The sequence below is a fragment of the Octodon degus genome, unplaced genomic scaffold (assembly GCF_000260255.1).
Source record: "Octodon degus isolate 3935 unplaced genomic scaffold, OctDeg1.0 scaffold00069, whole genome shotgun sequence".
In the NCBI taxonomy this organism is placed as follows: Eukaryota; Metazoa; Chordata; class Mammalia; order Rodentia; family Octodontidae; genus Octodon; species Octodon degus.
The window spans coordinates 1,497,991-1,514,245 of NW_004524645.1; the positions used below are offsets into that span (position 1 = coordinate 1,497,991).

The window sequence follows — 16,255 nt, forward strand, 5'->3', positions numbered from 1 at the left end:
AAATCCTACAATTTGTTTAAAGTTTGATATACATTTTCATATCCTTATTAGATTCACTGTAATGTGTACTTATACTCTCTATAGTTTTGAAAAAAATTAGTAGTATATTATTCTATGATCTACTTCTAGCATTTACCAATAAATCATTGATGTTTTCCTGATTAATACATGACAAGATTTTACTGATTACATAATGCTTCATAGTGTGAATATATAATAATTTATTCAAACATTCTCATTCTTTACAGTTCTTGGCTATTTCTAACAATTTGTGTTTACAAATACTACAGTAAGCATCCATCTCTATGTATGTTTATCTATGGGTAGTTTCTGTTAGAATGTCTCCAAATTAGAAATACTGGATAAAAGTAGATGTTTATCTTTAAATTTGGTACATACTGCCAAAAGTCAATAGTTTATGTCTAAATTAATGCAGACACCAATTATCTCATTTACAAATTTGTACAGATATGTGTATGCTGGTGGCCAAATTTACAAGCATATATTTCCTTGCTCTATCAGCTGTGACATCCAGTAGCAGCAAGCTTACATAACACCCAGATAATAGTTTCTTATACCATTCTCCAAACAAAGGGGTATAGGGAGCCTTGGCCAAATAAATCTAAGGAAAAATATCTAAAACTTAGCTGAGTCAAAAAAAAATATCTAGAATGAACCTGGAACACTTTAGTACTGAAGAAAAGCAAGGAAAAACTTGGGATATAGCTCAGCAGTATGCACAAGTACCTAGTATACAGTAGGTTCTGAATTTGATCCCAAGCACTGAAAAAAATCACAATCATGGGAATATGTCAAAATGACACAACTGGAGGTGTTACAAATGGCCAAAAACTAGAACAGATTTAGTAATAAATTAAGCAGTTTGGGGTTATAACCCAAACTATAAAATAAATATATATTAGTCAATTGTGATGTGAATAAATAACTGTATGTAGCAGTAGTATAACAGAGAAATCTTCCATGCAGAAGAATTCCAAATCATTCATTTAAATCTTTTCTCTTTTTGGAGATGGGGAAAAATCCCTTACTTCTAAAATAGGATCTGTGTATAGTAATTTCCTTCCAAAGAACTGCATAGAATAAGGGGCAAAGAAGCATAACTTTACAAAGGAGAAACTTCACAGACACCATATAGTTGGGTAACTGAAGCTCGACAGCAATAGTGAAAAGTCATATTCATAGTATATACCACTGAGTACTGAGTCCTGACTATGTCTGAAGTGTTGTTACAGAAAATTGACGTAGAAGGTCATTTCCCACAACTTTACCAGTTTGGTATTTTTCAATTAGCAGTTTTCTGTTTTTCTTATTAGCATTTATTTCATTGACTAGTTTTATAATAATACCCTTGTTGTTATTTTGAAATGCTTTATTTTATACTCTAAAACTAAGAAGAAATCATGTGAATAGTGTTACTAAAATATATTTCATGTAAGAGAACAAAGTAATAATTATGAAGTTAAAGCGAAAAGGATATTTTTCATTTTAATTGAGAACATTAGTGTGTCTCAGTTACTTTCTCTTGTTGCTGGGACAAATACCCAACACTCAAAATAAAGGAAGGAAAGGTTAATTTAGCTCACAGTTATGGGGGAAGGGGTTCAATCCATACTCGGCTGGCTCCAAGGCAGAGCGATACAAGGCAGAGAGCAGCAGTTCATGGTGTTGGCAAAAAGCAAGAGAGCAAAAGGAGGCCTAACAGCCGCTCCAGCAGCTAGCTTCTCTTCCCTCCTCACATTGTAATGCAAATTACCTGCCCCAGGGCAGGTGCAGCATCCACAGCCAGAATAATCAATCACAAATTCCAGAAGCTGCCCCAAGACTGCATGAAGCTTTGGGGGGACAATTAGTCACAAGCCATAACATTTCACCCCTGGACCCCCAAAGACTCATGTACATCCTGTTGTAACTCAAAAATGAGGCAGGCTCAGAAGTTTAAAAAGCGCTTTATTTTAGCTGTTACCCAGCAGCAACACTCAGCACAAAGCACCTAAGTGTGTGCAGGGTGGCGAGGGAGCATGGCGTTTATAAAGCTTAAAACTGCAAAGCAGGTGGGGTACAACTCGGGGAGTTCAAGGAGACATGGCAGCTGTTGAGATTAGATATGGTTATAGGTCTGGAGGGGTTCTTGGAATTCAAGGGTGGGGTGGGGCTTGCAGAGACAGAAGCTCTGTGAGATAGGCTTACATTTTACAGCAGTTGACATGGTTCACTAAGACGGCGCATACAAAACAGGATGGCGGTGCTTTGGTCAAGTTATAACATTCCCCACTGATTTTAGGTAGTGAGTCAAATCTTTGACTCATGGAAAGTGGTCTTGGTCAGGGGCGCTTGTTCATAACCTTGGGATCGTATGACCACCAGTTTTATTGTCTGTACTCTATTTTTGATATACTGGATTAACCTATTGAGGATACAGGTCCCAATTGTCACACATATGAGAACAATCATCAAGGGGCCAGCTGCAGCCATTATTAGAGTGCTTAGCTATGGCGAAAAAGAAAACCATCTTTTGAACCAGTTTTGTTCAGCCTGTCTAGCTTGTTCTCTTTCTCGTAGCCTCTTTTTTTAACTCTGACATGTTTTGTTTGATGACTCCTGAATGGTTAGCATAGAGGCAGCATGTTTCTCCCAAGGCAAGGCAGAGGCCCCCCTCTTTAAGAAAAAGGAAAGTCTCCTCTCCTATTTTGTAATGCCATTTCAGCCAGCAAGCTAAGAGACTTTTCTATTTTAGACACTGAGTCACTCAAGGTAGCCAAATCTCAGTCAATAAGGGCACTAAGGTGCCTATAGTTGAGATCTCCCACCACAAGACTAGACACTCCTAGGCTTATAGACCCTGCCATACCAATACGCAAAAGAACGGGTATGAGTACTGGGTTGGCTCTTTTGACCCTTAGGAAATCTCCTTGGTTAAGGTTAGGTAAAATATGACTGCGTCCATTATCTCCGGAGTACCAATACACCTGGGGAAGAATATGGACCAAAATGCAGAGCTCTGGTTATTGGGTGAACAGATGGTACAAGGCACATGGGGTCAGGCCTGAAGTGCATGTGAACCATGTGCCATTAGCGGCTGTGTGATGTTTGTTGGTTAGTGGGGTAAGAGTGATTTGAAATCGGGATAGAAGAAGACTTGTTACAAAAGATTGAGTAAGGGGAGGAAAATAAGGGATAAGAAACCGAGTACAAGCAAGTTCCAGGAGGTCCATGTATGTCTCCTAGGGTGAGAAGTGGTTTGTGTCCCCACCAGCAGGTGGGGTCATCAGCAGAGGAGTTAAGGAGGGAGGGAGTGTTAGCAGTCACGGGAGTTCCTGCATAAAAGGAGGTCGAGAGGGGATACAGAGGCAGCAGTCATCTGTTAGATCTGGGTTACTAAGGTTGAGATATTGAAAGCTAATATTGAGAAGAAAGGGGTCAGGGGAAGGGGAAAAGATGGCTAAAATTGGGGAATGCAGAGAAATGGGAATGGTAGGAGAGGAGGGGGTGACAAGGGAAGTGGTTGACTTAGGTTTAGGTGGGGACTGTAGGGGTACCTGGGGACCTATAGGGCAAGCCATGGGAGCAGTGCATGAGGGTCCAGGGATAAACTGAATGGTAAAGGAATTGCCTGGGTCATAACCATAGACATATAGCCTAATGCCATAGTGTAAGCCACCCTTGCAGTCGGGTAGGGTAGGGTGTTTGGTAGTAAAGGTCATCTTATTGCATTTATTTAGCTCACAATTGCTAGGGGTCTTTCTTGTTACTTTGATCTGTAGATCATTATTGCTTCCTTTCCAAGGACTAATTGACTCACATCCCCAAACATAGCAAAAGAATTCCCTTTCATGGTTTTGGGAGCAATGCCAAGTATGATAATAAGTGCCAAGCCCCACAGCCCATTTATCTTTGGGTAGCTCCTTTTGTTTCTGGGGGCAAATATACCATGGGGTTGACTGTAATTTTTTTTGTTGGTCTAAGGTTCTACACCATGGTGACAGATTAGTGGGGATGTCGGACCACTCAAAAGATCTGTGATGGTCACTAGGAATCTTGTCAGTGGGGTCTCCAAGAAGCATACAAAGGTCTACTGTAATGACCTCATGTACAGTGGTGCTAGTGGCCAGGATTTCTCCAGTATTGTAGTCAGTAGTTTCCAAGTTCCATATTGGGGGTTATGGCTAGGGCCCTTGGGGAGGGCAAAAGGAAGGGTACACAAAAGGAAAGAGATTAGGTACAATTGATCAATTTTAGTTTTAAGGGGTCTTTAGAAGCAACCACAGTCCACTTATCTGTAGGCTTGTTGAGATTGGACGTTGGTACCAACTTGAGGTGGGAGTGGTGAATCCAGGCAGTCTTTCCAGTGACCTTTACGGTGGTTGGGGTGCTGAGAACCACTGTGTAAGGTCCTTCTCAATGAGGTTCAAGTGACTCTCAACGGTGTCTCTTAATGAGGAATTGAGATCCGGGCTCGGCTGCCAGTTGATCCCCGTTGGAGGGGGCATCTGGTGGAGGATGGTGTTGGCGGAACAGCCAGTGGATGGATGTCAAGACTGGTTGAAGAGCCTCAAGAGAATTAATAAGATCTTGGTTAGCAATCTGCTAGTTTTTCCTCAGAGATCTTAAGTATAAGGGGAGGGTGTCTCCCATAAAGGGCTTCAAAGGGGGAGATTCCAGAAATGTAGGGGGTACAGAGCATGCACAGGACGGCAAAAGGAAGGGGGCTCACCCAGTTTTCACCAGTTTCCAGGGCCATTTTGGTTATTATAGTTTTTAAAGTTTGGTTCATTCTTTAAACCTGTCCTGAACTTTAAGGCTAGTAGGCACAGTGAAGTTTCCAATTAACCTGTAAAGCCTGTAACATCTTTTGAGTAATTTGAGCTATGAAAGCTGGGCCATTGTCAGACCCCATAGATAATAGAAGGCCAAATCTGGGAATTATCTCATAGAGGAGCTTTTTGACTACAGTTAGAGCTGATTCCAATTTGGTCGGGAAAGCTTCAACCTATCCGGGGAAGGAGTCAACCATGACCAGAAGGTATTTATGTCCTTGGAGTCCAAGGTTTCCCATCTCTGTAAAATCTATTTCCCAATGTTCTCCTGGCATGGTTCCTCGATATCGAGAGATCTCTAATGGTTTATGCCTTTTAGGATTCACTAATTGGCATTGAGGACACCTCAAACTGACAGGTTGAGTAAGTTTGGACAGCTGAGGGATGAAAAATCATTCCTGAAACAGTTCGGATAGCTTAGTGCTGCCCAGGTGGGTGGCTTGGTGACCTTGTTGGATAAGCTCACGCCCTAGCGCTTCTGGAATTAAGACCCACTTGTTGGGTAGTTGGTACCAGCCTCCGGGGATATTTTGTCTTGCTTGGAGTTGAGCAGCTAGACGCAAGTCTTTTTGAGTGTAAATAGGGTCAGACAAAGTTGGAGGTCTTAGCAGCTATACAGAAGCCTGTTTAGTCCCCACTGATTTTAGGGCTGCTTCTCGGGTGGCCACATCAGCCAAGTTTTTGTCCCATATAATAGGGTCATTTCAAACTTCATGGGCCTTGCAGTGGATTATGGCCAGCTTTTTGGGAAGCCAAATGGCTGCCAACAAATCTAGGGTTTGGGGAGCATTTTTAACCTTTTGTCCTCCAGAGGTTAATAAGCCTCTTTCCTGATAAACGATACCATGAACATGAACAGTGGCAAATGCATACCTGCTGTCGATGTAAATGTTGATGTCTTTTCCCTCAGATAATTTGAGGGCCTCTGTGAGAGCGATGAGTTCGGCTCACTGGGCCGAGGTTCCAGGTTCTAATCCATGGTTCCAAAGAACCTGGGTGTCTGTGGTGACCGCAGCTCCCACAACCCACTTACCTTGGTGGATGAAACTGCTTCCATCTGAGAAATATGAGAGGACTCCTGGCAGCAATTCATCCACTAAATCTGGTCGGAGTCTGGAGAAGTGTTTTACCATCTCAGAGCAGTTATGCATTGGCAATGAGGAGTCATCATCTGGCAGGAAGGTGGCTGGATTTAAGGCTGTGGTCTCTCTGAAGCTGATAGTAGCCAGGTCAAGAAGCAAAGCTTGATAATGCATCACACGGGAGTTGGATAGCCATTTATCTGCTGGTGCCTTGATCAAGGTTTCCAATGAGTGAGAGGAAATGTCCACAAGTCTTTGACCAAAAGTCAGTTTTTGGGCTTCTTTTACCAGCAGGGCCACTGTTGCCATTACCAGCAAACAGAATGGCCATCTAGACACCACTGTATCAAGCCCCTCTTGGAGAGGTAGGCAATGGGTCTTTACCAGGCTCCCAAGGACTGGCTCAGAACTCCCTTAGATATACCTCTTTTCTCATCCACATAAAGGGAGAATGGTTTTCTTAGGTTAGGCAAGGCTAAGGCGGGGGCTTTCGTTAAGGCCTGCTTTAACTGTTGAAACGCTTGATTTTGGGGCCCACCCCATTCTAGAGGGTCTTGGGTTGCTCCCCATAAAGAATCATAGAGGGGCTATGCAAGTTCTGCAAAACTGATGATCCACAGCCTGCATATCCCACAGCTCCCAGAAACTCCCATACTTGTCTTTTATTGACTGGAGCAGGAATCTGCATGATGGCTCGTATTCTCTATGGAGAGAGAGTTCGCTTTCCTTCATGAATTTGATAAACCAAATAAGTCACAAGCTTTTGGCATAGCTGGGCCTTTTTAAGCAGACACTTTGTAGCCCAACTTCTCTAGGGCCTGTAGCAGAGCTCGTGTTGTGGTTACATAACATTCATACTAGTGAGCTGCCAGCAAGATATCATCAACATACTGCAAAATTGTCACATCAGGGTGTTCTCTAAACTCTAGAAGATCACAGGCCAGAGCCTCATCTAAGAAAGTGGGGGTCATTCTTAAACCCTTGTGGGAATCTAGTCCAAGTCAATTGTTCTGATACCCCAGATGCGGGGTCAGGCCACTCAAAAGCAAAGATGGGTTGACTTATGGTGCGATGGGCAGGATAAAAATGTATCCTTGAGGTCTAGCACCAAGTACCAGGTTTGTTCTGGGTTCAAAAGGCTCAGCAAGGTATAGGGGTTAGGTACAGTGGGACGAAGAGTGACCACCCTTTTATTTACCTCTTGAAGTCTAGCACCGAGTACCAGGTTTGTTCTGGGCTCAAAAGGCTTAGCAAGGTATAGGGGTTAGGTACAGTGGGACAAAGAGTGACCACCCTTTTATTTACCTCTTTCAGGTCTTGAACTGGTCAATAGTCGTGTTCCAGGCTTTTGGACAGGCAACAGGGGTGTATTCCAGGGGGATACACATGGCCTCAATATCCCTTGGCTCCAGAGTCTCTGGATGTGTTTTGCTGTGCCTTGATGAGCAGCCAGGCTTATGGGATACTGTTTAAGTCAAATGGGGGTTGCTGGGGGAGTAAGCTCGATCACCAAGGGTACCTGATTTAAAGCCAGTCCAGGCGGATTGTTTTCTGTGCATACTCCCTGGATTTCTTGCTGCCATCAGGTTAATAGTTTTTTGTGGGCAGTTGAGGGTCTTCCTCTAGAAGGTAACCTTTTCCTTCAGGGTGGATTGCCAAAATCTTAATTTGGGAGGGGCCACCTGTCCCCAGGGTGACTCCTGGTTGTTCTTGTCCAAAGCTGAGATGGACCTTTAATTTGTGTAGGAGGTCTCAACCCAGGAGGGGATTAGGGCATTCCTGTACTCAAAAGAACTCATATTGGATGGCTTTTTGACCAGGCCGTGATTAGTTTGTAATTTTTGGTAGGTTTTGGCTGATCCAGTAGCTCCAAAAACTCTCATGGACCTCCCAGTGGGGGCCCCCAGGGGTTGAGTAGGCTCGGAGTGAGATGCCTCTGAGTCTACCAGGAAGTTGACGGATTGGCCCCCCCCCCACATTTAGGGTTAGCTGGGGCTCTGGGGGACATAAAAAGGTCTTGGCATCTTTCTGGAGTTTTAGTTTGAGCTTCGGACAGTCTTTGCACCAATGTCCCCTTTCCTTGCAGTAAGCACATTGATCCTTGTCCAGAGGAGGTCGAGATCCGACAACCTTATTAGCCAGCACCTCTAATACTTTGATCAGCTTTTGATCCTTGGGTTCTTCACGATTATCAAATACCTTCTGTGCAATCTCTACTAACTGACTAAGGGGCCTTCCTTCAAATCCCTCAAGTTTCTATAATTTGCGCTTTACATCTGGGGCCGACTGGGAGACAAAGGCTATATTAATAGCCCTTGCATTCTCGGGTGCCTCTGGATCTATTGGGGTATAAATATGATAGGCCTCTTGTAATCTAAGAAGCCCGCAGGTGATTCTGTGGCCAATTATCTAACCTCAGACACTTTGGACAAATTGGTAGGCTTCCTAGCAGCTCCTTTAAGGGAGCCCAATAGGACCTGGTGATAACAATTGAGAGCCTCCTTACCTCGGTCCATGTTGGGGTCCCACTCTGGGCGGGACAAGGGGAATACAAGATCCAGACAGACGAGGTCTGAAGTCGGTTCTCTGTCCGGTCCCTTGACTGATTTTTGTGCAAACGCCCAAATGCGTTCGCGTTCCTCTGAAGAGGGTCTGAAGAAGTTGTTGACAGTCGTCCCAAGTGGGACAATGGGTATAACAGATAGTTTCAATGAGGGTAATCAAACCTTGGGGATCCTTAGAAAAGGGAGGATTCTGGTGCTTCCAATTGTAGAGGTCAGAGGAGGTAAAGGGGATAAAAGTAAAAAGGGGTTGTTGTGGGTTACCAAGATTTAGAACCTCGAGTAAAGGAAGAAGAGTGCCTGAGGGAAGGTTCCCGGACTGGGTGGTATCAGGGAAGACTGGACTCTCGGGTTGCTGGTGGCTCCGAGTTCTCATGGGGCTGGGAGGTTGAGTGTCAGGAGGGGGGGTAAAAGGGAGAGGACGGTAGGAGGGGGAGCCAGGAAAGGAGGGAGGTCCTCCTCGTTGGAGGAGAGAACTGGAGGTTTTTCTGGGGGTTTAGGGGATTTTAGAGGAGCAAGGAGAGGAGGGTTCTGGGGTTGTTGTCCGGTGACCCTCAGGAACTTCTTTAGCCATGACGGAGGATTGTAGAGGACGTCAAGCCAAATCTGGATATGGACAATCTGGTCTGGGTGAGTCGTGGGTCCAAAAACCGCCTGACAGACCGCTTTGGCTGTAGAGATGAAAAATATCCTAGTGGCAGCCAGGAAGTTAAGGATGGCCATTCGTGTTCACAAAAGGTACGCAGTTTGCCTGGAAAGACCGGCTCTCCTTAACCCTTTGCTCACTGCTTGAAGTCACTAAAATGATTAAGAACTGCAGTTAAGGGGGTCAAGGACATAGACACTCATGATGATTGTCCCATGGTTGAAAACAGAGGAAAAACAATGAGACAGGAAACAAAACACAAAACAAGCACAATCGCAAAGGCCCTTCCTTCCAATACGGTTGAATGACCTAGTAAAGCCAAAAGGGGATTAGGGCCGGGAGAGGGGGGGGAACCAAATGGACATATACATCTCAAGAAACCAAATGGGCACATGCCCAAAACAAAATCTTAAAGGAAAACCAAACTGGAGGGCGCCCTCTCCACAGTGCCGGAACACAAAGTCTGGCCACTGAAACAAATGTGCACACCAAATTCAATGAAAGCCCTCGTTATCTTACCTCGTTGGCACCTTGAGATGTTGGACGGGAAAGTTAAATTCCCATGGGGATCCCGGATGAGCCCCCAAATGTTGTAACTCAAAAATGAGGCAGGCTTAAAAGTTTAAAATGTGCTTTATTTTAGTTGTTACCCAGCACTGACACTCGGCACAAAGCACCTAATGCACGTGGGGGTGGGGCGGTGGGGGGTGGTTTTATAAAACTTAAAACTGCAAAGCAGGTGGGGTACAACTCGGGGAGTTCAAGGAGACATGGCAGCTGTTGAGATTAGATATGGTTATAGGTCTGGAGGGGGTCTTGGAATTTAACAGTGGGGTGGGGCTTGCAGAAACAGAAGCTCTGTGAGATAGGCATACATTTTACAGCAGTTGACATGGTTCACTAAGACAGCGCATGCAAAACAGGATGGCAGCCCTTTGGTCAGGTTATAAGACATCTCTTTATGCAAAAGCCATTTTAGTCCATCTCTAACAGTTGCTGAGGACCCAACAGTTTCAGCATTGCTGAACAGTCCAAGTCCCAAGTCTCCTCCAAGATCTAAGGCAAACTCTTAGCTGTGAGGCCCTATACAAATGAAAAGTTAAACACTTCCAACATTCAATGGCACAAGGTAGACATTACCATTCCACAAGGTACACACAACAGGATACCAAGCATTGAGAGGAACACAAGTCCAATATCCAACAGGGCAAACATTAAATCCCCGTAGTTCCATGTGGAACATCTGAAGCAATCCATGGCAAATTGTATGTTCTATGTGGCTCTGCCCCTGTGGCACTTCTGGTGGTTGTAGCTCTCATGGCTTCTCTCTTGGGCTGGCTTTGCTCCCTCCTTGAAGTTTCCCTTAGATGATCCACATTCCTGGCTTTTCCAAATTTCTGGAGTTTCCACTGAATAGGCTTCTCACTCACAGCTCCACACACTGCCCTCTCAGGGGCACACTGCCTGGCCTCCCAGGCCTTCTTCTGAAATTTAGATGGAAGCCTTCTTAGCCATAGAACTCCTACATTCTGCAAGTGCCTAAAACCAATGTCAGGTGGATGATGCCAAGCTCTGCTGCCAGCTAGATCAGTAGTCAAGTTTCCTTCACTCCTGGATGTAGGGGTCAAGTTCCTGCATTGCCGAGCACTCTGACCCTGATTCCAAGGAATAAATTCTCCACGTTAGCACCATTCTAGACCCTGGTGTGGTCACGCTGCCATTCTGGAAGATGGAGCTCTGTGGCTTTTTCCCCAAGGCAAAGTCCCTGACCTTTTTAATTCTGAGGATGCAAAGGGTGGAGACCTGCCACCTCCTGTGATGCCCTCAGGCAATCCTTTCTGCTCTCTTGTTCCTTACCAGGAAGGGAGATTTCCTCACCTCTATCTTTGCATTCCACAATTTTCCTTGCACTTCCTTTCTGGCCAAACTCACAACATTTTAAGCCGTCCTACTTGGCTCTTTGAGCTTGATTCTCAAATTAAATCTGCCTAAAAATCCTTAACAGCAAGCATGCCACTGCCCCAATATTTGGCTGCTTTGACATATCTTTTGCCAGATTAATCAGTCCACCATGCTTAATCTTAGGCTCAGGCAAAGTCTCTGGACAAGAGCAAAATGCAGATAAAGATTTTGCCAAGTCAAAACACAAATTATCTGGAGTCCAGCAACCAATGCAGTCCTTCCTCACAGAAACCTCTCCTACCTGGTCTTTACAGGCAGGCTTCCTATCAGACTTCTGTTCTTCGGAGTTCTGACCAGAATCTCCCAAACAGAACAGCCAAAGACATTCCAGCTTGTTGCAAGTAGGCAACATCTCCAAACCATTCCTATCTCTTCCCATAAGCTATTCCCAAAAGCTTGTAATCCACCTGATCAGGTTTAGCCACAGAAACTACCTCACTCCTGGTACCAAATTCTATCTCAATTTCTCTTCTTTCATTGCTGGGACAAATACCCAACACTCAAAATGAAGGAAGGAAAGGTGTATTTATCTCACAGTTGCTGGAGGTTCCAGTCCAGACTCAGCTGGCTTCAAGGCAGAGTAGCACATGGCAGAGAGCACCCATTCATGGCAGGGGCAAAGAGCAAGAGAGCAAAAGGAGGCATAGCAGCAGCTCAAGCAGCTAGATTCTCTTACCTTCTTACACTGTAAAGCAACTTACTTGCTCCATGGCAGGGGCAGCATCCACACCCACAATAATCAATCACAAATTCCAGAAGTTGCACTAAGACTGCATGAGGCTTCGGGGGGACAACTATACACAAACAATAACAGTATGACTTCATAAGTTTTTTTATTTATTTATTTATTTATTTATTTATTTATTTATTTTTTGCGGGACCAGGGATTGAACTCAGAGCTCTGCACCTGCCAGGGAAGCGCTTATTCCACTGAGCCACCTCCCTGGCCCCTATGACTTCATAAGTTTTAAATGTGTATACTTTCTGGCTCTATGAGCTAAAACTGCCCAGGGACCATGGCATTTCAATAGAAACAAGTAGTCAAGTTCATAGATTTGAGGCTGTAGTCCCATTCCCTCATTTTGCAGTATCTGGGTTCCTTAGAGCTAATTCAAGGTGTGGAGCAATTGACAGGAACGGTACTCTATGATCCTGTGACAGCATGTGAAAATAGGAATCAAGGAAAATTGCAAAGATAGAGTCATTTGTAAAGGATGCTAGGGTCCACTTAAACAATATCCTGCTTGTTGAATATATGAAAATATGACCATCAAAAAGAATAATCAGAGTTAAATATCTCCACCTTATGGGGAAGCATTATAAAACATGAGCTGGAAAAATTGCTTAATTTGTCTAAGTCTAAGTAGCAAGTTACATCAGAGACAATGATGAATGTGAGTTTTCATGATTCCAAATCAATCCTATTAATGTTTCTATCGCTCCTTAGAACTAATATTCAGGTGCCCCCAGTACTCTTGCTGTGTTGTTTTGACACTTCCCCTTAACAGCCAAAGAGAAATGGTCAAATCCCCAACCCTATATCTTATGTTCTCTCATGCACACACATCTGATATGGAGAGTGCTAAAGACAACTTGACTATTCCCTTATATCCACCCTGGTGGCCCTATGGTTACTTCTAGCTGTGAAACTCAGGGTTTTCTACCTCATAACTTTCCCTAGAAGGCTGCAACTCTTTTCACAGATTTGTTCCTGTTGACATAGGCCCCTCCCTCAACTCCCCCAAGCCCCTGTGAATACTAGATAATAGAGTTTAATAAAACTTTATGGACCACATGTGGCTAAAATGAGAGTGTTGTAATGCAGACAAGAACATCTAAAGATGTATAGGAAATCCTGTAGTTCCCAGTGCTCAATATGTTGCAAAATTGAGATTCTCCTCCCCAGCCCACTATTCACTCTTCCAGGTAGGGATTTTGACCACTGGCTCGGCCATGCTCAAAAGCTCCAGGAACCTAGAAAGAGAAAACCAAAATTTATCTTTGATTACCAGCCTCAGCTTCCTTTCCTAGGAATGGATATGTCTGGCCTGCAAGTAAGAATTATTATGCATATAGCTTATAGTTACAGGGTTCCCTCTGACATAACCAAAAGGGTTACTATGGTTCTTATTCTCTCCCCTTCCCCTCAACTGAAGAGCAATCACATTCAAAGGAGAATCAAGCATACATCTCTTGCAACAAAATAAACCACAGAAACTTCAACACTGGTGTGACTTTTCCTCCCAAGGCTCAAATATCCCAGGACTAAGTTCTACAATTGAGGCCCAGGGTCAAAATTCCAGGAATTCCTTTCACCTCAACTCAGAAGTCTCAGTGAAAGGAAAGCTGTTCCCAAGTGTGTGATCTACGATGGGAAGATCAGTTTTGATATCGAAGGAGGGGGAACCAAACATGATACCCCTTTTCTTTCCATGTCTCAGTGTCCCGAGTCTGGGAAATTATTTATTAGTAAACTAACTTATTAGAAACTAACTAATTTACTAGTATCAGTAAATTACTCAGGGTCTCACTACTAGATCAGCCTCATAGTGATCCACCTGTTTACAGCCTCTCAAGAGCTGGGAACTCCAAGAGATAGTTCATACCTACCCTCTTCCTACCCATTTTGTGATCCAAATAGACCCAAGAGTTTCACTTCATCCTAGGTCCCATTTTGAAAGTTAAGAAGTTGCACTGATATATTATGACCTTATAGTGGTACAGAGAAGCAAGGTGGTCTCAGCTCTCCCCTGAAAACGTTCTCTGCATCTTCCCCAGCCATCTCAGGCTGTGGTCTAACTCCCTATGGCTATTGCTTGGAAAGCCCCCCTCCCCACTCCATTCTGTGTACTAGTCACTAGTTTGGGATTCCATCCAGGGTCCAATTAGGGAGAAAAGGCTTGTCATGCTTTTTTTTATTTTAGGGAAGGGTCAACAAGAGTATTCAGGGTCTCACTACTATATCAGACTCATAGTGATCCACCTGTTTACAGCCTCTCAAGAGCTGGGTTTACAGGCATGCACCATCATGCCTAGTCTCAATTGTCATCTCAGCAAGCCCTGGTGGGGGGGCTGGCATGGCAGTCAAGGGTATTGAACCCCCACCCAAAGTACCTGCTTGCAGGTGCTTTAATCCACTGAGCTATTTGGTCAGCACTTGTCATACTTTTCTTGCGAGCCTAGTCTATGCTCCCGATAGGTATATAGGCTGCATGAACTGGCCCTCCAACAGAGAACATAAGAGGAAATGAGGTGAGAGAGTATGAAGTCGAAAGTGCTCCAGCTCCCTAGCTGCAAGGTTATCTTGACTGGCTCCATTGTTGACTGAAGATCCCAGCCTCATCAGATGATCCTCCTGACTCAGGTCTCAATGTCCTGGGTACTGGAAGTTAGCTTATTGTCTCTACCTTTACTGGTGGAAAAATAACACTGTCCAAAATTTTTACTCTAGGGTACCGTACCCTCTTTTTCCACACTTTTGTAACTAGATGTTTTACCAAAGTCTCTTCAGATTACTTGCAAGAATGTATCAGGCAGGGCAGGATAGACAGCTCAACTGACTATAACACCTGCTTAGGCAGGCTCAGCGGCTGGGGTTTGATCCCTGGTATGCCATGCCAGCCCCGCCCCAGGGACACACTGAGGCAGCTCCTGGGACAGGAGTGATGGAGAGCACCTATAATCCTAGCACTTGGGAGGCCAAAAATAGGAGGATCATTATGAGTCCCACTTGTGTGGCGAGACTCTGTAGACCCTGTACTAAATATGTAAAAAAGAATGCATCATGCATTTTCTTCTTACACTGACTCTTACAAGTGCTCAGAAAAAGTTTAATTTAACTCACACTTTAGTGAGATAGATTTATACTTTCCAGGATGGTAGCCCACTTGAGGTAGGGCACTTTGTGCTTAGGAGATCCCTCTGGACTTTTCAAGATGTAATATCTGTGATACAACATGGCCTTTCACCTGACTCACTGTCCCCAGGCCTTTCTATTGTCCTGGTGCTCTCCTGGAGTATGATGACCATTGTCTTCATCTGTGCTGAGCAGTGCACATGAGTACTGGTACTGAGGTTCCCTTGCCTAGTATGATGAACAATGAGATGTGTTCCCCAGCTCTCTTTTCTTTTCTTTCTTTTTCTTTTTGTTTTGGTGTTTTCAGGGAAGGGTCTACAGAGTGTTCAGGGTCTCACTACTAGATCGGACTTGTAGTGATTCTCCTGTTTACAGCTTCCCAGGTGCTGGAATTACAGGCCCACACCACCATGCCCAGTTTTAATCACAGTCTTAGCCTGCCCAGGGGAGGGGCCAGCATGGGGCAGGCCCAGGGAATCAAACCCCTGGCCCCTGTGCCTGCTTGCAGGTGCTTTAATCTGCTGAGCTGTTTGGCTCACCTTGCCCTTTTCAAAGAAGGAAGTTTTGTAAAGAAGAAAGAAGTGTTGTCATTAGACAGTCTTAGGTGGGCCACAAGTAATCAGCTGAGGGCTTCCATATCCAAGGTCACATCTTTCTCAAAGTTGTCTCTACCTTAATGGCTGATGGGCAATGCAGAGGTATACAATCACTGACATTTTGCCCAAGTACACTGTTATGATAAGTTGTTTCACCCCAGTGTTTTCTAAAGGTATGGCAAGGTTGACTCTGGTAGGAATTGAAGGTCGAATTCTCCCTTCGCCAAATTGGCTCCTTCTTCTCTCTCTATCTGAGAGACTGACTCTGAGGGTATCCCTATTAGACATGCACACATTAGAGAAACCAGCTTACAAAAATTAAAAATCACTGATAAAACAACTGTGAGTGGATATTCCCATCAAAGCTCCATATATTGTCCCTGGAAATCATGAAGCTTTAGAGAAAGGGACATTTTCTTCTAAGGAAGCAGTCTCCCTTCTTGTACAGAACACTCAGGCTTCCTTCACAGGAGTCAGATGCCAGTTCCCTGGCCTTCCTAGCTGCAATGGACAGACCTCATGTGTCTCAGTGAAAGTCCCACAGACCTCTCCTCACTGGCAATTAGGAATGGTGACACTTACACTGTTACTTCCTCTAAAGAAATTGTACTCACAAACCCATTCCTCCTCCTCCTCCTCCTCCTCCTCTTCCTCCTCCTCCTCTTCTTCTTCTTCTTCTTCTTCTTCTTCTTCTTCTTCTTCTTCTTCTTCTTCTTC

General features: G+C 44.4%; 1 long non-coding RNA gene across 1 annotated transcript; it reads right to left on the reverse strand.

Annotated features, from left to right (window-relative positions):
- Positions 1 to 2,212: 2,212 nt before the first annotated feature.
- On the reverse strand, positions 2,213 to 12,666 carry LOC111817750. The gene is made up of 3 exons (XR_002821878.1): positions 12,652 to 12,666; positions 11,788 to 11,790; positions 2,213 to 2,337 (listed from the first exon to the last, which is right to left on the reverse strand). It is a non-coding gene; the product is annotated as an uncharacterized LOC111817750 (long non-coding RNA).
- Between the last annotated feature and the right edge of the window lie 3,589 nt (positions 12,667 to 16,255).